At 41.7% G+C, this 23411-nt stretch overlaps 1 protein-coding gene across 5 annotated transcripts in view; it reads right to left on the bottom strand.

Annotated features, from left to right (window-relative positions):
* Nucleotides 1-23411, bottom strand: part of LOC129827957 (leucine-rich repeat and immunoglobulin-like domain-containing nogo receptor-interacting protein 2) — a 407967-nt gene that overhangs the window by 230524 nt on the left and 154032 nt on the right. For all 5 annotated transcript variants that reach the window (XM_055889266.1, XM_055889268.1, XM_055889267.1 and 2 more), the window contains exon 3: nucleotides 17497-17597. The gene's annotated coding sequence lies outside the window, so the exon portion shown is untranslated. The remainder of the gene's footprint in view (nucleotides 1-17496; nucleotides 17598-23411) is intronic.

Here is a 23411-nt window from a genome sequence, read left to right on the forward strand (position 1 = left end):
TTCTCCAAATACTCAACTAGTCTAAAGAAGGCCAGTTCTATTGCTTTTTTAATCATGACAGTTTTCAGCTGTGCTAACATAATTACAAAGGGTTTTCTAATGATTAATTAGCCTTTTAAAAGGATAAACTTGGATTAGCTAACACAACATGCCATTGGAACACAGGAGTGATGGTTGCTGATAATGGGCCTCTGTACGCCTCGGTAGATATTCCATTAAAAATCTGCAGTTTCCAGCTACAATAGTCATTTACAACATCAACAATGTCTACACTGTATTTCTGATCAATTTGATGTTATTTTAATGGACAAGAAATGTGCTTTTCTTTCAAAGACAAGGACATTTTTATGTGACCCCTAACTTTTGAACGGTAGTGTATGTTCAGCCTAATATATTCAGCCTAAATTAGAATTGTACCAATAACAGACAACACTGCTGTGCTCTGGAGTATGGCATTTTGAATACAATGTCTTGCCATAATTAGGAATGTCTCATGACTTTGTAAAACTGAACATATATTTGAACAAACTAATGCTATGTGTGAAAAATAACGGCATTGTAACAGTAACAGCATTAAAATGGAACAAAGGAGCTTTTCAGCCTGCTTTGTGCCTCTCAAAATTATGGAACAAAATACTGGTCGTCTGTTAATGTCCTCTGGGGGAACTAATGTTCCTGTTATCACATAGAATAATAAAGAAAAAAAAACTCAGCGTTCATCAGAGAGGATGTTAAAATTCACTGGGGAGAATAACAAATGGCTCTAATAATAAAATGGTGGCGCAACATTTGGAAATGTTACTTCCCATGCATTCCAATGCACTTCTAAGTAAATAATGTCTCTACCTTTGCAAACAGACGTACCCAATGACAATTAATCAATTACAACTGTTTATCAAATACATCCATTCCAATGTTTGTGTCGGAAAGTAGGATACTCACTAAAATTGGATCAATTCTGCCTTAATGAACACAAATCAAAATCGCATCAACTAAGTCATCCTCATCAACGGGTAATGTTTTTGAAGGCAACATATTGCCAAAGCACTTGTTTAACAAGCTTCTCCTAGTGTGATTAACAGATGGGGAAAACAGTCTGTGGTGTCTTTACCAGGGGATATTCTGATGTAGCTTTTAATTACATGCAATTTCTGACCATTCAAGATGATGGAGTTTCGACAGACTTTTGTTGGAAATATGTAGGCCTAGGTCTGCTGTGGTATTCTCATGAGCTATTCACTGTTTTGTATACACTGAGTATACAAAACACTAAGAAGCTCTTTCCATGACATAGACACACTAGGTAAATCCAGTTGAAAGCTATGATCCCTTATTGATGTCACTTGCTAAATCCACTTCAATCAGTGTAGAGGAAGGGGAGGTGACAGGTTAAAAAATGATTTTTAAGCCTTGAGAGAATTGAGATATGGATTGTGAATGTGTGCCATTCAGAGGGTGAATGGGCAAGACAAAATATTTAAGTGCCTTTGAACAGGGTATGATAGTAGGTGCCTTGCACACCGGTTTGTGTCAAGTACTGCAATGCTGCTGGGTTTTTCACGCTCAACAATTTAACGTGTGTGTCAAGAATGGTCCACCACCCAAAGGACATCCAGCCAACTTGACACAACTGTGGGAAGCATTGGAGTCAACATGGGCCAGCATCCCTGTGGAACGCTTTTGTCAACTTGTAGAGTCCATGCCCCAACGAATTTAGGCTGTTCTGAGGACAAAAGTGGCGGGTGCAACTCAATATTAGTGAAGTATTCTCCTTCAAAGTAATGTTAATAATTGCCTTGATTACGACTCCCCACCCTCTATTTCAAGGATTCCATATTAAAAGAAATCTTCCAATCTAACTCAATCTAATATTGGATTGGGTTGAATTCACTCACTCGTATGTGGATCCTTCTTGAATAGGTGGAATGACATTCCTTTGAATAGTTTGCTGCAGGCTAGTTACTAATGGCTTCAATTGTGTTCATGTTGCTTTACAGAGACTGTTCTCATATTTTGCTCTCCAGTCATTATTGGTGCTCAGCCCATTAATTTTATAGGCACATTTTCAATCCAAATGTGCAATTCTGACTGACATGTTTTTAATGGTTTGGAAATGGAAAATAAACACACTCGAAAGAACAACTTGCTCGCTAGTTTTCTAAATGATTAGTGATGATATTTGATTATCATCGTGTTTTATTGGCTTGCCAGCTTGTGTGTGTGTGTGTGTGTGTGTGTCTGCATCTATTGCGTATTGTGTGCTATTCATACATGTGTCCTATCTATTGTACACATACTTGTGTATTCTGTCAGGTCTTTCATGTTGACACGTCCTGTATGGTAAGCTTAGGGCAATGTTACGATGTGTAGCCTGAACGACAAATATTTATATTCTTGCTTGCTCATTGTCTACCAGCTCTAATTTGAATAGATGTCTGCCAGCTAGAACAAGAAGTCCCAACACATCACAGTAGGATGTGGATCAATGGGCTACCAATGAAATTTTAGGCTAAGATTCTAGTACTTAAATTCCTGGGGTCAGGTATTTGTACACATTAATGACGTATAGAGCTAACTGAATGTGGTCCAAAAGTGATTAAACATACAAGACTCCAACTTTCTCTCAAAAGTAAAAAATAAATAAATGAATATTGCATGCCATACGTATTTAAGTATAGTTAACTATTTTCGACATGTCCATGATTTTTCTCACCCAACCTTTTTTTTTATTGTAAATTGATAAACTGATGCCTCAATTAAATCAGATTTGCGCTATCCAACACCGGCATAGCTGGAGATTTGACGTGTCGGAGTTGGAACCACGTTAGAACTGTCAAACCCACAAGCAACTCCCAGTATTGTAGCTATTGCAGACATTGCCATTGGCTGCATGGAGCTACAGTACTTTAGTGTGAATGCAAAGGAGCTGTTTTTACAAGTTTGAAACCTGGAATGTGAGATTTAATATAGCCTACACCTTGATTAGGCTGGTATAAATCATCATTATTTAGTTTCATGATTTTAAATTTTAGCGTCATTATTTCTATATTGCCTTCACTTTCTCGTTTTGAACTTCTAACACAAGTGGGACAGGTGTGTCTTCATGACAATCATCACAACAGTAGCTACTCACCGATTTGACAGCTCCAACACATTTCCATCTCCGACACCGCCAAAACATCGGGTATGCGGGTGTCGGCTATCAACGGTTAACACTTGATCTGATTGAATCTAGGCCGAACACTCTCCAAGATCCCACAAAATCACGTCTTGTGGATTATAAGTGCGTGTCGCGGCGGTAGCCAACTCCCCACCATCTATGGGTCATAGAGTCAACCTGTCCATCTCAGAGTGACATGTCTTAGATTTAATCTCCTCTCCAGAGGGTAGGCAGACCACCGGAAGTTAATGGTTAACAGTTTCATGTGACCCTGACCATTGCTCCTTCTGATAGAGACTGTATCTCCCTCCACCCACCCTCATCGTCCACATCCACACCCCTCTGAAGGACAAGGGGCAATGGCTGGAATTATTACATCATATAACGCCCCCCCCCCCCCAGCCATCGTCCTCGGCAACTGCCACGGCGTGTTACCACGGCAGCCCCGGGAACATGGAGGACAGGTCCTGCATGCCACAGCACAAATAGAGATAGGGAGGCAGGGAGGGAGGGAGAGACTTTCCCCCAGGGTGTCCACAACTCCGCTTACGCAGAAATACTTGACATTTGTATGTCTGCCCAATCAAATCATCTTTGCTTGGAAAAAGGTGGGAGACCTTGAAGTCTATTATGGTCAAGTGCAGTGCTCCCCACCTGAGGCTTGCACTTTTCACTCAAGCCAGTTCCCCTTACTTTTGTGAGACCGCGACGTTTGTCCACCCCACGAAGAGGACGAATAAATAAACATGACCCTATAGCCATTGTAAAACTGTGTTTTCATTGTGATGTTTATATCACTGTCCGATATGGTGTCACGCTGAATCTTCTCCTGTGTGTTGACCTTTAGCAACTGCAGATGTCGGCTCAATCGGAAATTACTTTTAAATATCGCACTCCACCTATTGAATCCCGGGCCTATGAGGTAGCGCAGTAAACATATCATGCCATACCATTTCCTTTAGGTATACTGTTGGCCTACTGTATATTGGTAGATTCATTTGAGGAGTGTTCAGTTCATGTTCCTAGTTTAGTCTCTGTCTCTTCAAGTACTACAGTATATGCAGTAATACTGCTTTCTCACAGAATAGAGTACAAAAGCAAATAAGAAAGCAAACACATATTAGCTTTTCTGCAAACATGAATGTGACTGTGCAAATAGCCAAAACAGAGGCTTAAATATTTCATGACAACAAACAAGCGGGCCAATCCCCCCCCCCCCCCAAAAAAAAGGCCAGCACCATAGTAATGAAGGGCACGGCACTTCAAACAGACGGAAGTTCACACAGCTTTAGAAATGTAGTTTCATTTGCATTTCTCAGCTGTCTGCAGTACAAATTGACAGAGTCTCTCATACCAATGTCTTTCAATCTTGGATACACAGCATATGAGGGGAATAAATAAATATATGAATGGGGGGAGAAGAAGAACCGAGGCAGAGAACTTCAAATGGAAAAAACAACAGCGCAAATATCAAGTTTCTGCATGGATAAGTGTAATAAAAAATTGGGGGGGGGGGGAACTTAATCCCTCAGAGTTATATCACTGTGGTGTTCCTCTTCCCTGGTGCTAGGACGATTCACATGACATGGACATTATGAAAGCAGTTGAGATATTTCCTCTCTGTGGAATTGAGAACTACGATATTAGGTGTCCATTGCTATTTCTGTTACTGTGGTTAAGTGGTACCATATCTACTACGAATACTACTATAACAATTAGGCCATTTTCCATATTGTGTAGCTAAAATATTACTACCACAATAAGGCCATTTTTCATATTGTATAGCTAAAATATTACTACTACAATAGGGCCGTTTTGCATATTGTGTATATAAAATATGACTACTACAATAGGGCCGTTTTGCATATTGTGTAGCTCAACACACACCCATCCACTCGCTACTTGCACGTTCTCCCTTCATTCAAAGTGATAAGAAAGTGTTGGAAGTCTAATGCACATTAGACGCAATCTTCCCGGAAGATGAATTTGATTTCGGTCATTTGTTGCAATGATGGGGTGAACAACATTGACATCGCCCATTCATCTTCTTAGTTAATTAGACGACAGTTAGACGATACCGTCCACAAAATGTCATGCATAAAAGGGAGCGACAACACATCTTGAAAAGAAATAACAATGATAATAACTGAACGTAACATATTACACACATTTCTATGATAATATTGACTGGTCAAACATGGGCAGAACAAAGATGTGTAGGCCTTGCATATTTTCACATTTTCACATAATTGAAATAAAAGGTGAAAGAACATTTGTGTGTCAAAGATCGATAGGACCAATAGACTCATCGTTGCCATTTATAAGCTCCCTGTGAGGTTATACGCTATCCGTGCAACAATCTGTCACCCCCTCCTTGTGTTTTCAATGCCTTTGGTGGCCTTATCAATAAACCATCCAATGTCACATGCTGGGCCATGTTATTAACGTCTGCCTCTATTGTAATCTCTCAACGACATCATTGATAGCTGTCCTCCATACTTCTTTACAATCCCGCCACGGAGGTATCTCACCCAGAGAGAGAGAGAGAGAGAGAGAGAAAGAGAGAGAGAAAAGAGAGATCTACTCCCCTCCCTACTCTAAATCTTTCACCTGAGATAAGAGCAGAATTTAGTTATTGTGAGGGTGGTTTAAGATATACGCTTTTGCTAAAGGGACACTCAAAAGACGCACAATGAGAAGAGATTGAATGGTGTTTCATTACTTGTGGGTCCCGTATTCTCTCTACGTGTGTTAACAGCCTTGCTTCCATTAACCTCACAGGTCAGGAGGTCTCTATGGTGGAGAGTTCAACAAGTTTTTATACGGTGCATCATGTCTGTTACAAAGTGCTTCATCATACGATTCATAGCGTCGAACAACATAAATAATGATGAAGGTAAATAGCCCACAGTTAGTTTTTGGACTCTATTATATTACTGTGCTAATGAAATACCATGATTGATGACTACATGAGTAGTCATGTAGTCATCAAACAAGAGTATTCACAATATGCACATTGAATTTCAGAAGATATTTTAGGTTTTGTACACAATAGCAATCCATCTCGTTTTCTTAGCTTTGGTTGGGAACCTATGTGGAATACATGAGGTGTCTTCCCTCAAAAGCAGAATGCTACCATCATTTTCCTGATGGAACAGGCACGGACGATCATGAGCACTCACTCTGTGTATTATCCACCTACAACAGCTGCACCTCCACTAGGCACAACATAATGACAAAAATGAAAGGGGTATTCTCAGTGCAAGGAGCAAAGAGCAGGTTTTATTTGTTTTGAGAGGGAATGGGCCTGGTTCTCCTCATTGCAATGGACATGGACAAGAGAGAAGGGCTTTGCTTTGTACAGCTCCATCCCCAATCACACCGAGCGTGAGATAATAGCGACCATAATGTGTTGCCGCTAATGGAAACAAGAGGAGTTTAAGAGTACCGAGATAGAGAGACAGAAGCACCAAAGGCAGAAGGGAAAGGAAAAATAATGATGTGCTTGATTCACACTTGTCAAAAAAAAGCCCCGGCTCTTGTGAGAATTTAATTCTGTGGTGAAAATAAGGATGAGATGGGGGAGAGCAGGGAGAGCCCGTAGGTGAGAAACAGCACAGCATGGTGGGTAATGGGATCCGCCATTTTGCGCCTCTGTTAACATAGAGGTAGTGTTGGGAAGTGTAATCACATGAATGTCCCCTGTGTTAACGGGAGATGTTGATGTTGTACTGAGTCATCCTTCTAATGATGTCACAATGTGTGTGTGTGTGTGTGTGTTTGTAAATTAGGTACAGATGTGTTGCTGAGAGCTTCGTAATGTACATACATTCACTGAAAACCAGCTCCAACACACAGTTATATTAACAGTATTCCACATTTCATGTAGCCTCATTTTGACCAGCTAATAGCCTAACCGATCATGCAACTAGTAGCGTTGCGTGGTTAAAATCACTGAGGAAGCCAGGCAGGGGAAAAAAATCCATATTATAACCTGTGTTGTGATAATTGCGTTGTTTGCTCTATAACCTGTTAGGTCATATGCCTTGACACCGTGATATATAGGCCTAAGGCCGAGACAATAAGAACACAGTGTCAGAATAAATTCGTCATCACCTTTTTTCATCACAAAACCGTAGAGCAACATCTGTCCGGGGAAGGCCACAAAACATATTGCATGTAACAAAGAGTTACATGACCTACAGCATGGTCAAGCAAGTTAATGTTTCTGACATTTCCGGATTACTAAACTATTGATTTAGAACCATGGAGAGAGTTACCGTAAATTGCAAAGAAAACCGGTGCTGCCTCCACTAATCCAGCATCATTTCAACTTCAGAATCATCTAATCACCTATGCTTAGTCTAATACAGTAACAATTAAAAGATAACAAAAACGATTTAGTCCAATCAGCGCACAGTAAGCTAAATAGGGTGTGGCTGTCCATGGCACTGATTTATGTGTGTGTGTGTGTGTGTGTGTGTGTGTGTGTGTGTGTGTGTGTGTGTGTGTGTGTGTGTGTGTGTGTGTGTGTGTGTGTGTGTGTGTGTGTGTGTGTGTGTGTGTGTGTGTGCGTGGGTGCTTGCTTGCAAGTAGAAAAAACATGTTGACTCAACCTACTTGTAGAGAAATGGCAATGCCATCCTGCTCTCTTTCATAGGGCCTAAACAGTCTATGACTTTCATACAGTTCACGCTTTTAGTTTTTGTTGTCCTAGGCTACCTGGCAAAATTGCTTGCTCGTTAACATAACTTCCTTTCATGGGCAACGATGCGCCAGGCCTACTACATCCAGCTACAGTTGAAGTCGGAAGTTTACATACACTTAGGTTGGAGTCATTAAAACTCATTTTTCAACCACTCCACAAATTTCTTGTTAACAAACTATAGTTTTGGCAAGTGGGTTAGGACATCTACTTTGTGCATGACACAAGTAATATTTCCAACAATTGTTCACAGACAGATTATTTCACTTATAATTCATTGTATCACAATTCCAGTGGGTCAGAAGTTTACATACACTAAGTTGACTGTGCCTTTAAACAGCTTGGAAAATTCCAGAAAATTATGTCATGGCTTTAGAAGCTTCTGACATAATTTGAGTCAATTGGAGGTGTACCTGTGGATGTACTGAGTTTCAAGGCATACCTTCAAACTCAGTGCCTCTTTGCTTGACATCATGGGAAAATCAAAATAAATCAGCCAAGACCTCAAAAAATTGTACACCTCCACAAGTCTGGTAAATCCTTGGGAGCAATTTCCAAACGCCTGAAGGTACCACATTCATCTGTGCAAACAATACTACGCAATTATGTACACTATGGGACCACGCAGCCGTCATACTGCTCAGGAAGGAGACTCATTCTGTCTCCTAGAGATTAACTTACTTTGGTGCGAAAAGTGCAAATCAATCCCAGAACAACATCAAAGGACCTTGTGAAGATGCTGGAGGAAACAGGTACAAAACGATCTATATCCACAGTAAGACAAGTCCTATATCGACATAACCTGAAAGACCACTGGGAATATGATGAAAGATTTTAAAGCTGAAAAAAAAAATCAATCTCTCTATTATTCTGACATTTCACATTCTTAAAATAAAGTGATGATCCTAACTGACCTAAAACAGGGAATTTTTACTTGGATTAAATGTCAGGAGTTGTGAAAAACGGAGTTTAAATGTATTTGGCTAAGGTGTATGTAATCTTCCGACTTCAACTGTACATGTTGAACTTCCATCCTCTCAGGCCAGGGGAACAATGTGTACATTTATGGTTGGATCAGAATCCCTGAAATAATCATTGGCCAGTCCGGAGAATTAAGTAAAACCACAAGTCCAAATTCTTATTTCCATCCATGGCTATTTTAAGAATGTGCCCGAATTTAGCTAGCTAGGACAATGAGATGCAGGACCATTCACATCTGAGCTCACTCAGTTTGTGCCCATAGGCGACGTTGTTGCTGGGATGTCTGGTGAGGACCTGCCTTACAACAGGCCTACAAGCCCTCAGTCCAGCCTCTCTCAGCCTATTGGACAGTCTGAGCACTGATGGAGGGATTGTGCGTTCCTGGTGTAACTCGGGCAGATGTTGTTGCCATCCTGTACCTGTCCTGCAGGTGTGATGTTCGGATGTACCGATCCTGTGCAGGTGTTGTTACACGTGGTCTGCCACTGCGAGGACGATCAGCTGTCCGTCCTGTCTCCCTGTAGCGCTGTCTTAGGCGTCTCAGAGTACGGACATTGCAATTTATTGCCCTAGCCACCTCTGCAGTCCTCATGCCTCCTTGTAGCATGCCTAAGGCACGTTCACGCAGATGAGCAGGGACCCTTGGCATCTTTCTTTTGGTGTTTTTCAGAGTCAGTTGAAAGGCCTCTTTAGTGTGCTATGTTTTCATAACTGTGACCTTAATTGCCTGCCATCTGTAAGCTGCTAGTGTCTTAACGACCGTTCCACAGGTGCATGTTTATTAATTGTTTATGATTCATTGAACAAGTATGGTTAAACTCATTACAATGAAGATCTGTGAAGTTATTTGGATTTTTACCAATTATCTTTGAAAGACAGGGTCCTGAAAAAGAGACATTTCTTTTTTTGCTAAGTTTATATATTTTTTATCAAGGGATAAAGACAGCATCAGCTATTTCGGCTACACATATGGTTCTAATAGAGTTTTGTTCTCTCGGACTCTCCGGTGAGATATATTCAGCCTCTTGTGAATTGAAGGACATTTTTTAAACACAGAGAGACGAAAGATTAATTATTTTGTATGTTATTTTTTTTTCACTTGGTCAAATGTTTGGGGGATGATTACACGCCACTGCATGCAACATTATGGACTAAACGTTCAAATCCTGTTGCTGCGGGATTATCTTTCTGTGACAATACAGATCAAATGAAGATCCTATATGTAATATTTGTGACTGTTTATGCAACAACATGCCAAATGAATGTTAGCTTTTTGAGAAAGTGTCACAATGTCTAAGTCGGTAGTTTATTTGTGAATAATGGCTTATACCACCGAGTTGAATTCAGTCTTGTAACTGTGAATAGAATATGGTTGCAAAGGAAAATGTGGAAATGCACTTACCTCATACCTCTGTCTACGAACATGTGCTTATCCAACAATGCACCAAATCTTATTTAGTATTCATTCGGATCCCCATAGGATATCTAAGTGGGTAACCGCTCAAAATTCTAAGGTCAAGACAAAGATGTGCATGTCTCAAAAGAATCACTTATCTGTTTTTCAGTATAAAAAAATGTACTCAAAAAGTCCTCTTTTTCTAATTCAACCCCAATTCCATTCTCCCTCCAGAAATCCCTGCTTGAGCTTCTTCTGACAAAGCTCTCAATGGGAAATTGGCTTCTGGTCTTACAAATCTCCACCTCTGCAGTTCCAGAACCTCCAACAACAAGTCGAAGTGTTACCTTGTTTCACATTGCTGCAAGGGCTTGACACAAACCGCTGCACACAATGCACAGCACAATTCGGCAATCCACGAGGGGAAGTACCCGACATCTACAAAAAGCGCCTTGGTTGGTCATATAATAAGTCTCTTCTGGTTAGACTGTTATATCCCCTTGCATATTGTTGAGGCACTGTGACATAAAAGAACAAGAGACCTGTTTAATTCTGGGCGAAGAAAAGAGACTATAGACTTCACTCCCTTTCTCCCACTTACGTAATGTAGCTCTATCCATATTTTTTCATTCTATTTCCATGGCTGTTTGCAAGGTATGTGGGACTCCACCTTGGGCCATATGCAAGGTGAGCCAGTTCTACAAACAATGTGCGAGTGCCTCTTTCACAAACAATATATTTTTTATTTTACCTTTATTTAACTAGGCAAGTCAGTTAAGAACAAATTCTTGTTTTCAGTGACGGCCTAGGAACGGTGCCTTGTTCAGGGGCAGAACAACCGACTTTTACCTTGTCAGCTCGGGGATTCGATCTAGCGACCTTTCGGTTACCAGTCCAACACTCTAAACACTAGGCTACCTGCCACCCCAATGAGACACTTATAGCAGTGCTAGGAAGATACCAATATAGCAATACTTGTTAGTGTGGTGGCAAGGAAACAAAATATGAAAAATATGATTTGACGTCTTTAGGAAAACAGCCCTAATGTTGGAAACATACATCATTATGTTGTCATCACATTTATTTATTTTCCAAGCTAAAGCATTCTATATTTTACAAAGAACAGGTTTTTAAAGGACCAAAGAGTTCGGTCTGTTACGTGTTTTAATTTTTGCCATGGAAAAATGATTGCGATACTGGTATAGTCACACCCCTAACTTACAGATTGTTCAACTTGATATCTATGATTGATGTACACCAATAAAGCAATTCAGCTGTTCCTTCAAACGAAAAGTTCTACAACTGGATCTGTTTTGCCAACATTGTGCATTGGACATAGAACGCCAGAATACTGTAAATGTTGACTTTAACGTACTTATATGCATTGTAAAGTTCTAAAGACGGTGCTTAACCGGAATACCAAAAGACAATAACACAAGGGAAATATGTTGTTGAGAGTAGGGTTATAATGCCTTAAGAATGAAGGCCGTGGTGATTAGAACAAAATCAGCTTGCAGAATGTGTTGATTTGTATTTCTTTATTTAACCTTTATTTAACTTGGCAAGTTAAGACCTAAGACAACAACTTAGCATGGCAGCAACACATGACAACACAGCATGGTAGAAACACATGACAACAGCACAAAACAGTGTACAAATATTATTGGGCACAGACAACAGCACAATGTGCAAGAAGGTAGAGACAACAATACATCATGCAAAGCAGCCACAACTGTCAGTAAGTGTGTCCATTCTTTGAATGAAGAGATTGAGATAAAACTGTCCAGTTTGAGTGTTTATTACTGCTCATTCCAGTCGCAAGCTGCAGCGAACTGAAAAGCAGAGCGACCCAAGGATATGCGTGCTTTGAGGACCCTTAACAGAATGTGACTGGCAGGATGGGTGTTGTATGTGGAGGATGAGGGCTGCAGTAGATATCTCAGATAGGGGGGAGTGAGGCCTAAGAGGGTATTATAAATAAACATCAACCAGTGGGTCTTGCAATGAGTATACAGAGATGACCAGTTTAGAAGAGTATAGAGTGCAGTGATGTGTCCTTTAAGGAGCATTGGTGGCAGAATCTGATGGCCGAATGGTAAAGAACATCTACCCGCTCGAGAGCACCCTTACCTGCCGATCTATAAATTATGTCTCCGTAATCTAGCATGGGTAGGATGGTCATCTGAATCAGGGTTAGTTTGGCAGCTGGGGTGAAAGAGGAGCAACTACGATAGAGGAAACCAAGTCTAGATTTAACTTTAGCCTGGAGCTTTGATATGTGCTGAGAGAAGGACAGTGTACCGTATAGCCATACTCCCAAGTACTTGTATGAGGTGACTAACTCAAGCTCTAAAACCTCAGAGGTAGTAATCACACCTGTGGGGAGAGGGGCATTCATTAATGCTCTGAGCATGTGGATAGTTTCCTCAGCAAGGCATACACAGGGGTTGTCCAGGGCCCTGAAGGCAGCTATCCAGGCTCTGAAAGGCTAGAAAGCTGCTCTCTGCTGGGTTTGAAACATCAGACAGACCTGGCAGCTCAACCGTGAGATAGGTGGCATTCAGACAGCCTTCACCCACCGCTGTACATTCGTCTGCCAAAGGGCATGTCCTGCCTGCTAGAACAGAAACCACCCATTGACAAGCAGTGCAATGCACACCTTGCAGAGCTGAATATCTTACACGAGAATTGTAATGTAGCCTGCTAATAAACTCAAAGTGATTCACCTGCTTAAATAATGTTTTTTTTTTCTTTACATGCAAACTGAACAGTGTGTCAAAAAGAGATTGACAGTATCTTGTGAATGTCATTGTCAAATAATCAAAGACCATTGAGTGAGCCTATCAAGGTGAGGATAGGTTGTCAAACTGTGCAATGCATCGCTTGCATGCAAATGAAGTGGTGTCATTGTAATGATAAATTTGCACGGTCTCAAGTCCCAGCAGTAACTAACATACTGTATCTCTTTAGAGAAGATGCTTTCCTTTGTGATAGGATTTAGATATCCAGTTTACAATTGGCTCATTCATCCCCCTCCTCTCCCCTGTAACTATTCCCCAGGTTGTTGCTGCAAATGAGAATGTGTTCTCAGTCAACTTACCTGGTAAAATAACGGTAAAATAAATAAATAAATAAATAAATAAAAATAAAGATATCCTGTGAATGCACTCAAAAGGCATGCAGTTCCATACTCTTTCATCGTCTACCATATTTTTGTATTTATTTATTTATTTTATTTTACCGTTATTTTACCAGGTAAGTTGACTGAGAACACGTTCTCATTTGCAGCAACGACCTGGGGAATAGTTACAGGGGAGAGGAGGGGGATGAATGAGCCAATTGTAAACTGGGGATTATTAGGTGACCATGATGGTTTGAGGGCCAGATTGGGAATTTAGCCAGGACACCGGGGTTAACACCCCTACTCTTACGATAAGTGCCATGGGATCTTTAATGACCTCAGAGAGTCAGGACACCCGTTTAACGTCCCATCCGAAAGACGGCACCCTACACATTTGACGGTATTCAATCTCACCCAGTATGAAGAAAAATACATTCTCTACAGTAAATGTTCAGTCTTGTCTGTTCTCCACCTCTGGATCTAATCGACTTATCATAACCCATGAAACATGCTAAATGAATCTTCCCTGCTTCAATATGCACATCTACCATTCCTATTTACAGTCTTTTACCTCCTGTGTTTCAAGTTTGGATTCTGTGTGGCAAATTAATCTGAAGGCAACTGTTCTATTTTCAGTTCCACTGTTTATGCCAAAGGCAACATTTTGCAACATTATATAAAAAAGTATATTCTCAAGAGGGAATTAGCGTAAAAAAAACTTTCAAAAACACTCCTATATAGATTTAAATGCATTGATGTAATAAACTCAATGGGTTATTAAAAATGCCATATTCAACCATTGAAAAGACTTTGGGCATGGCTAGTGCATTTCATGAGACCACACAGGTAATTATTGCCATTGAATGTACACAAATAAGTCATCTAAATTCTCTGTGGTAGGGATTGGTCTAGGCATGGGTTGTCATTTTGTACCACTAGTTCCCCATTCTCCATAGCGTTGTGAGCCCCGGCCCTTCTGCACCCCGGTAGTAGTAATCATTTTTACAGCCCTTACTTAATTAAAATGTCAGATCCACTGTAGCAATATGCGGCCGAGTTCTCACCAAATTAAAAAGAAATTAGGATGGCAGATGTGTCTTTAATGGCTTAATCAAGCCTTTATATTGGTTCCAATAAAGCATAACCACAGTTGAATATTGTTAAAATATGTCTTGATCCACGAGTAATATCAAAAAACGATTTGCTATACAAATGCATGGCCAGCTGTTTTGGACTTGTTGATGCTAGCCCTCCTGAGCATTGGCATCTGTTGAAACCAGATATGTGAATAACAAAAAAAATGTAGACGGATACTGTAGGTAGATTGAAAATAGTCATAAAACAATTACGTTTGAACTCAACGGCAAATGGTTGTTGTTAATATACACATGAACATGCTGGTCTTGATGCAAAGGTAGTGCAGCGGTCTAATCATGTGACCCTATAAGCTATCAACAGCTCCTGGAGGCAGAGTTCAATCAAACCCACATTGCTGGTGGGTGCAGTACATTCCATTCCCCTGTTGTCAAATAGAATTGCACAATGGTCTTGTGCTCTAGAGGCTTCTCTCCAATCACAATAAGACATATAGGTTGATTTCAGTGCAGTGGTTGTTTGAACAAAGATACTGCGTCAAAAAATGTTCTACAGGTTTGACTGAATCCAGAGTTCCAGAGCCAAATTTCCACCTCTTCCAACCAACCATCCTCGGTCTGCCATGACACTCACATTGAAGTGAGAGAGCAAATGAAGTAATCAGCCTCCCGGGCCATGCTGATGCCACCTATGCAGCTGGGAGCACATTTTTGCTAGATTTATCCTAAGCAACATCTGCCATAGGAAAAACCTTAGCCCTGTATTTTAACACAGACAACACCTTTAACACATGCACATAATGACACACACAGTGTCTGTGCTTCCTATTTTCCTTCACCGCCACCGCTGTCTTCCATCCAACTGAAGTGTAACCCTTCGTAGGAATGTATTGCAACTAAATTAAACCGTAATAGTGATCTGTGAGAGTACTCTGGGTTCTACTGTTACATTATGACAATACTAGACGTTAAAACTGATGAAAGTGGAAATCAGATGGGAGAAAGAGAAGAGAAGTCTGTGAAACACCTCATGGCGATGAAGTTTATGGCAATATGACATTTTATTCCCCCCCCCCCCCCCACATCTCGTCCGCCCGCGGTTCTTTTTCCGACGTGATCACATTTTATTTCCAAACAGTCCCAATCTCTCCCTGCCACATCCTCACAGGGTGCTTATTGAAAACGTGACGGGAAAGGAGAATGGGGGGGGGAAACTCAAGAGAACTCGGAAGCCTGTTTGGAATTCGGTTGTGCCCTACACATACAACACAGGGTTGGCATTTGAAACTGAGCATTTAGCGTTTAAGCATGTTGACTTGACGCGTTTGACATCTCAGAGTAATTTTCTGTCATGTATACCCTTTGGAGGATAATGTCCCTCGGAGGCGTCAAAGGAGCAGTACACAGGTCAAAGATCAAATAAATCAAACTCTATTTTCTAAAGAAGCAGGTGGTATACAGTGCCTTCAAAGTAATCACACTCCTTGACTTTTTCCACATTTTGTTGTGTTACAAAGTGGGATTAAAATGGATTTAATTGTAATTTTTTTGTCATTGATCTACATAAAATACTCTAATGTCAATGTTTTTAATTAATGGAAAATAACACTAATATAAAACAATTCAAGCTCTGTCAAGTTGGTTGTTGATCATTGCTAAACAGCCATTTTCAAGTCTAGCCATAGATTTTCAAGCTGATTTAAGTCAAAACTGTAACTAGGCCACTCAAGAAAATTCAATGTCGTCTTGGTAAACAAGTCCAGTGCATATTTTGCATTGTGTTTTAGGTTATTGTCCTGCTGAAAGGTTCATTTGTCTCTCAGTGTCTGTTGGAATGCAGACTGAAACAGGTTTTCCTCTAGGACTTTGCCTGTGCTTAGATCTATTCCTTTTCTTTTTATCCTAAAATGTCAGAGTCATTGTCTATGACACACATACCCATAACATGATGCAACCACCACCTTGCTTGAACACATGAAGAGTGCTACTCAGTGATGTGTTGGATTTGCCCCAAAAATAAAGCTTTGTATTCAGGAAAAAAAGTAAATTTCTTTGCCACATTTTTTGCAGTGTTAGTTTAGTGCCTTATTGCAAACAGGAACATTTTTTATTCTGTACCGGCTTCCTTCTTTTCACTAGTCATTTAGGTTAGTATTGTGGAGTGACTGCAATGTTGTTGATCCATCCTCAGTTTTCTCCTATCACAGCCATTTAACTCTACAAAATCACCATTGGCCTCATCGTGAAGTCCCTGAGCAGTTTCCTTCCTCACCGTCAACTGACTTAGGAAGGATGCCTGTATCTTTGTAGTGACTGGGTGTATTGATACACCATCCAAAGTGTAATTACTAACTTCATCATGCTCAAAGGGATATTAAATGTCTGCTTCCCCCCCATCTACCAGTAGGTGGCATTGTTTCAAGGAATTGTAATACCTCTCTGGTCTTTGTCATTAATCTGTGCTTGAAATTCACTGCTCAACTGAAGGATCGTACACATAATTATATGTCTGGGGTACAGAGATGTGGAAGTCATTCAAAAATCATTTAAACTTTTCCTTTTTCATGAATTTGTAAAAATGTCTAAAAAACATAATTCCACTTCAATCAAAGGTATTTCTAAAGCCCTTTTTACATCAGCCGATGTCCTCAGCCGAAGTGCTGTACAGAAACCCAGTCTAAAACCTCAAACAGCAAGCAATGCAGATGTACAAGCCCTTTGACAATATGGGGTATTGTGTGTAGATCAATGACAGAAAATCTACATGTAATCAATTTTAAATTCAAGCTGTAACAAAACAAAATGTGGAATAAGTCAATATTTTCTGAAGGCACTGTATGGTATTTACTCAATTTTTGACTAGTTGGTCAAGCTAATAGCATAACTATAACTATTTCCTCTAGAATGCATACTGTAAAATAATTTTTGCTGATAACAAGATTCCTTGACCCATCAAGAAACAATATTTACAGAATATGGGAATATTTACAGTAAATATGAGTACAATAAAAGTTGTGAAGATAAATATTATTTCCTTACCTGGCAGGGCCTCTGATAGTAGATGCCCATAGAGTGTGACTGAAGAGTAGTTAAAAATCCCCAGTGGAATACACAGGTCACTTATTTCAAGATTCCGATGTCTGTAATAATAAAAAAGAGAAGACATTTAAGCAGACATACAGTAGGAGCTTTCCTACGAGCACAAGTCTAAGCAGTAACAAGCCCATCGAACCAAGATAAACATCCTTGGAGACTGTCAGCCCATGGAAGACAGAGGAAGGCCACTAAGTTGAAGAAGGAAAAGACCTCTGACATGCACAGTATCTTCCTTCAACGCTTGGGCGGATTGATCGTTTTTCTGCCCAAACGGCTGCCAAGGGACGCTTCATTAAATCCTAATTTCTCTCGGCACTGTAACCCGACCGACTGGCCAAGGAATTTTATGGGAGAATATCCTGATTTAACTCCTAACTGTCATGTTTTGGCTACTAACGTGAGTATCAAAGCAGGGGAAGGGATGGAATTAATCTGTTAACCACAATTTATGGCATTACAAAAGTATTGGCACCCCGGTTGCATAGTCTGCCAACAAATGCTTCTTGTAGCCATCAATGAGCTTGCTGCACCTTCTAGTAGCAATTAAGCCCAGTCTTGAGCAGCAAATTGCCTCTAATTCTTGTTTGAGGAGTTCCCTCCGCCAACTGCTGCTATCAGATCCCACCGTAGGTCATGGATGTGATTCAGATCTGGGCTCTTTGCTGATAACTCCAGAACAGTCTCATGTTTTTTCTTGAATCATTCCAGGTTTCTTTTGATATGTTTTTGGGTTGTTGTCCTGCTGGTAGACCCTCAACCTTCAACAGAGATATAATTTTGGGACACAGGGTTGAACATTGTACTCCAAAACACTTTCATAATCTGCCGATTTCATGATGTCTTGCACACATTCAAGTCCCCCAGTACCAGAAACAGCAAAGCAACCCCACAGCATTATTGAACCTCCCCCATGTTTGATTGTTGGGAGGGTGTTCTTTGTTTTGTTTTTGGTAAACATGCTAAAGGAGGCACAAGAAAGCCTGATTGAACTTCTCATTTTTTATATCCAAGCCTAAATCATGGGGAAAATGTTCTGTGGACCAATGAAAGAAAATTAGGCAATACACACTGTATTTACTAATGACCATACCAAGTCAGTTGCACAATTGAATGCATTCAATCGAAATATGTCTTACAAATTTAATCCAATCCTTCTGAATCAAAGAGGTATGGGGGGCTGTCTAAATTGATGTCCATGTCATCGGTGCCCGGAGAGAAGTTGTTGTTGGGGGTTAACTGCCTTGCTCAAGGGCAAAACAGCATATTTTTCTACCTTGCCGACTGGGAGCATTCAATGAAAATAAGACCCTCCCTACAATCAAGCATGGAGGAGATTTAATAATGCTGTGGGGTTGCTTTGCTGTCTCTGGTACTAGGGGATTTGAATGTGTGCAAGGAATCATGAAATCAGAAGATTATCAGGTGTTTTGGAGACCAATGTTCATCCCGGTGTCCAAAAACTGGGTTTCCATTGAAGGATGTGTGTCTTCCAGCAGGACAACGACCTGAAACACACATGAAACAATCACCCAGGAATGGTTCAAGAAGAGATGCTGGACTGTTCTGGAGTGGCCAGATCTGAATCACATCCAAAACCTATTGCACGATCTGAAAACAGCAGTTTGTGGAGGACAGTCCTACAACTTTGAAGAATTAGAGAAGTTTGCAAATAAAAAGTGTACCAAATTGCCAGTAAAAAGGTGCAGCAAGCTCATTGATGGCTACAAGACGTTTGTCTGTAGTTATCTTGGCCAAAGGCTGTGCAACTAGTACTAGCTTTGGAGTGACAATAATGTTGTCCATGCCATTTGTCTTCATTTTCTGTAAACTAAAATTGTATACATATTTAAAATAAAATTGCTTCTGCAGTATAGACAATCCAGTTACAAGGTGTGGTAACCAAAAGTTGTTTTTAATTGCTACTTATTTTAGAAGAAATAGGGAAGCATTCAAGAAAAGTGGAAATGTGTCAATATATTGGGCCGCAACTGTACATGATTAGTTAACCAGTTTTTTAAATGAGTAGTCCCAGGATGCTACAGAATAGATCTGCCTAATGAGGGGGAGGAGACTCAGTTTGCTTGAAGCATTTAGTGAGGAATACTTAATGAGATGTTAATAGGATGATGCAATGTTGTACAGAATACAGTAAATGCTGAAGTGCATTCACACTCCCATTTTGAGCATGCCTACTATTTATCTCATATATATTACATTTAGAGAAGTGATAAGTCAATTACGATGACCTTCTTATTATGTTGCTTTTATCACTCCCGGGTGTAGATAAACCTGATAAAATATAAAAAATGTGACAATAGGTAATAAAATGAATTGCACGCCATGTCAGTGAGTGAGATGGGTTTGCTCCCAGAGGATAAGCCACTGATATGTTAATATGACTGAGGAATAATACAATTACTAGTATCAAGTCATCTTGGAATTCACTTAATAAAACTCGACAGTTGGGTTAAAATCTAGAGTCTAACTTGTGTTCCATACAGTGTTGGTTGTTCAACTGGTGTGGTCGCCAATATAGGCTACATCAACCAGTATAAACCCAGATAGTACTTGTATTTAAGCAAAATGACTTACAACCACACTTTCCTCATAGCCTACAATTAAACAAGGCTGTATGGGGATAATTGTCTTTTGAATATATACATTAAACTCCAACTGTGTCTATGACTTTGGACATTTTGCTCCATTTCTTCCCATATGAATATATTTTTTGATACAAAGTTTGATGCTAGCATGTTTGCTAACTTAACTATGCTATCGCTGGTCCCATCAAACATTCTGTTTGGAATGTGAAGAACAAACGCCAGAGTCTGGTAATCATATACAGTTCATTCAGAAAATATTCACACCCCTTGACTTTTTCCACACTTTTGTTGTATTACAGCCTGCAATTAATATGGATTTAATTGAGATTTTGCGTCACAGATCTACAAACATTATCCTATAATGTCATCGTGGATTTAACGTTGACAAATTAATAAAAAATAAAAAGCTGAAATATCAATAAGTTCACGAGTAAAAATGTGCTAAACAAGTCACTTAATAAGTTTTATGGAATCACTCTGTGTGCAATAATAGTGTTTAACATGATTTTTAAATTACCACCGCATCTCTGTACCCCACACGAATAATTATCTGTAAGGTACCTCAGTCGAGCAGTGAATTTCAAACACGGATTCAACCACAAAGACCAGGGAGGTTTTCCAATTGTTAGCAAAGAAGGGCACCTATTGGTAGATGGGTTCAACAAAAATCAGACATTTAATATCCCTTTGAGCATAGTGCAGTTATTAATAATTACTCTTTGGATGGTCTATCAATACACCCAGCCACTACAAAGATACAGGCACCCTTCCTAACTCAGTTGCCAGAGAGGAAGGAGACCACTGAGGGGTTTCACCATGAGGCCAATGGTGATTTTAAAACAGTTACGGAGTTTAATGGCTGTGATAGGAAATAACTAATTATGGATCAACAACATTGTAGTTACTCCACAATGAAAAGAAGGAAGCCTGTACAGAATAAAATTATTCCAAAACATGGATCCTGTTTGCAATTAGTCAATAAAGTAATACTGCAAATAATGTGCCAAAAATAGATTTTTGTCCTGAATACAAACCATTAACACTACTGAGTACCACTTTTTATTTTTTCAAGCATGGTGGTTTTTGCATGATGTTATGGGTATGCTTGTTTTAATAGTCACAGTGGGTACAAATCTCAAATGCACTTCCTGATAAACTCATTCACCGTATCGGTATATGTTTGCATATTATTTTCTGAAACTACCCTGAACATATCCCAGTCCTCATGATCAAAACAATCCTGAAGCGTGGTGTAACAGCTGTCTTCCTCCTCAGACGAGGAGGAGTAGTAAGGATCGGAGGACCAATGCGCAGCGTTGTACGTGTTCATGCTCTTTATTAAAACAATCGAACACTGAAACAAAACAATAAACGACACGTGAAATAACCAACCGAAACAGTTCCGTGTGGAACACACAGACACAGAAAATAAACACCCAAGAAACACAGGTGGAAAAAGGCTACCTAAGTAGACAACTAACGACACCTGCCTCTGATTGAGAATCATACCAGGCCAAAGGCAAAAACCAACATAGAAAAACGAACATAGATAACCCACCCAACTCACACCCTGACCATACTAAAACAAAGAAATAACAAAAGAACTAAGGTCAGAACGTGACAGTACCGCCCACCCCCCCAAGATGCCGCAAAACCTGAACCTATCGGGGTGGGCATCTGCCGCGGTGGCGGCTCTGGCGTGGGACGTGGACCCCACTCGACCATAGTCTTAGTCCGCTTCAGTGGCGTCTTTAGAGTGGCGACCCTCGCCGCCGACCTTGGACTGGGGACCCTAATAAATGGCCCCACTGGACTGAGGGGCGGCTCCGGGCTGAGGGGCGGCTCCGGGCTGAGGGGCGGCTCCGGGCTGAAGGGCAGCTCCGGACTGAGGGGCAGCTCCGGACTGAGGGGCAGGTCCGGATTGAGGGGAAGCTCCGGACTGAAGGGCGGCTCCGGCCTGAAGGGCGGCTCCTGGCTGACGGACGGCTCTGGCGGCTCCTGGCTGATGGACGGCTCTGGCGGCTCCTGGCTGACGGACGGCTCTGGCGGCTCCTGGCTGACGGACGGCTCTGGCGGCTCCTGGCTGACGGACGGCTCTGGCGGCTCCTGGCTGACGGACGGCTCAGGCGGCTCCTGGCTGACGAGCGGCTCAGGCGGCTCAGGACAGACGGGCGGCTCAGGACAGACGGGCGACTCAGGGCAGGAGGGCGACTCAGGGCAGGAGGGCGACTCAGGGCAGGAGGGCGACTCAGGGCAGGAGGGCGGCTCAGGCGGAACTGGACAGGAGGGAGACTCAGGCGGCGCTGGACAGGAGGGAGACTCAGGCGGCGCTGGACAGACGCGAGCACCTGGAGGAAGGAAACAGAGACAGCCTGGTGCGTGGGGCTGCCACCGGAGGTCTGGTACGTGGAGGAGGCACCGGATAGACCGGACCGAGGAGGCTCACTGGAGGTCTCGAGCACCGAGCCTGCCCAACCCTACCTGGCTGAATGCTCCCCGTAGCCAGGCCAGTGCGGTGAGGTGCAATAGCCCGCAGGGGCTGGTGCCATGTACCCCGGCCCGAGGAGAGGCACTGAAGACCAGATGCGCTGTGCCGGCTTCATTGCACCTGGCTCGATGCCTACTCTAGCCCGGCCGATACGAGGCGCTGCTATGTACCGCACCGGGCTCTGCCAGCGCACTGGGGACACCATGCGCCTCACGGCATAACACGGTGCCTGCCCGTTCACTTTCTCTCCACGGTAAGCACGGGGAGATGGCGCAGGTCTGACTTCGCCACACTCCCCGTGTCCCCCCCCCCCCCCCCTCCCCCAAGACATTTTTGGTTTTGGGGCTGCCTCTCGGGCTTCCAGCTTCGCTGCCGTGCTGCCTCCTCATAGCAGCGAAAGCCTCTCCGCTTTCGCTGCCTCCAGCTCAGCCTTGGGGCGGCGATATTCTCCAGCCTGTGCCCACGGCCCTTCTCCGTCCAGAATCTCCTCCCAAGTCCAGGAGTCCTGCGATCGCTGCTGCTGCCTGTTACCACGCTGCTTGGTCCTTTGTTGGTGGGTGTTTCTGTAACGGCTGTCTTCCTCCTCCTCAGACGAGAAGTAGTAGTAAGGATCGGAGGACCAATGCGCAGCGTTGTACGTGTTCATGCTCTTTATTAAAACAATCGAACACTGAAACAAAACAATAAACGACACGTGAAATAACCAACCCAAAGAGTTCCGTGTGGAGCACACAGACACAGAAAATAAACACCCACGAAACACAGGT

Source organism: Salvelinus fontinalis, chromosome 29 (assembly GCF_029448725.1).
Source record: "Salvelinus fontinalis isolate EN_2023a chromosome 29, ASM2944872v1, whole genome shotgun sequence".
In the NCBI taxonomy this organism is placed as follows: domain Eukaryota; kingdom Metazoa; phylum Chordata; class Actinopteri; order Salmoniformes; family Salmonidae; genus Salvelinus; species Salvelinus fontinalis.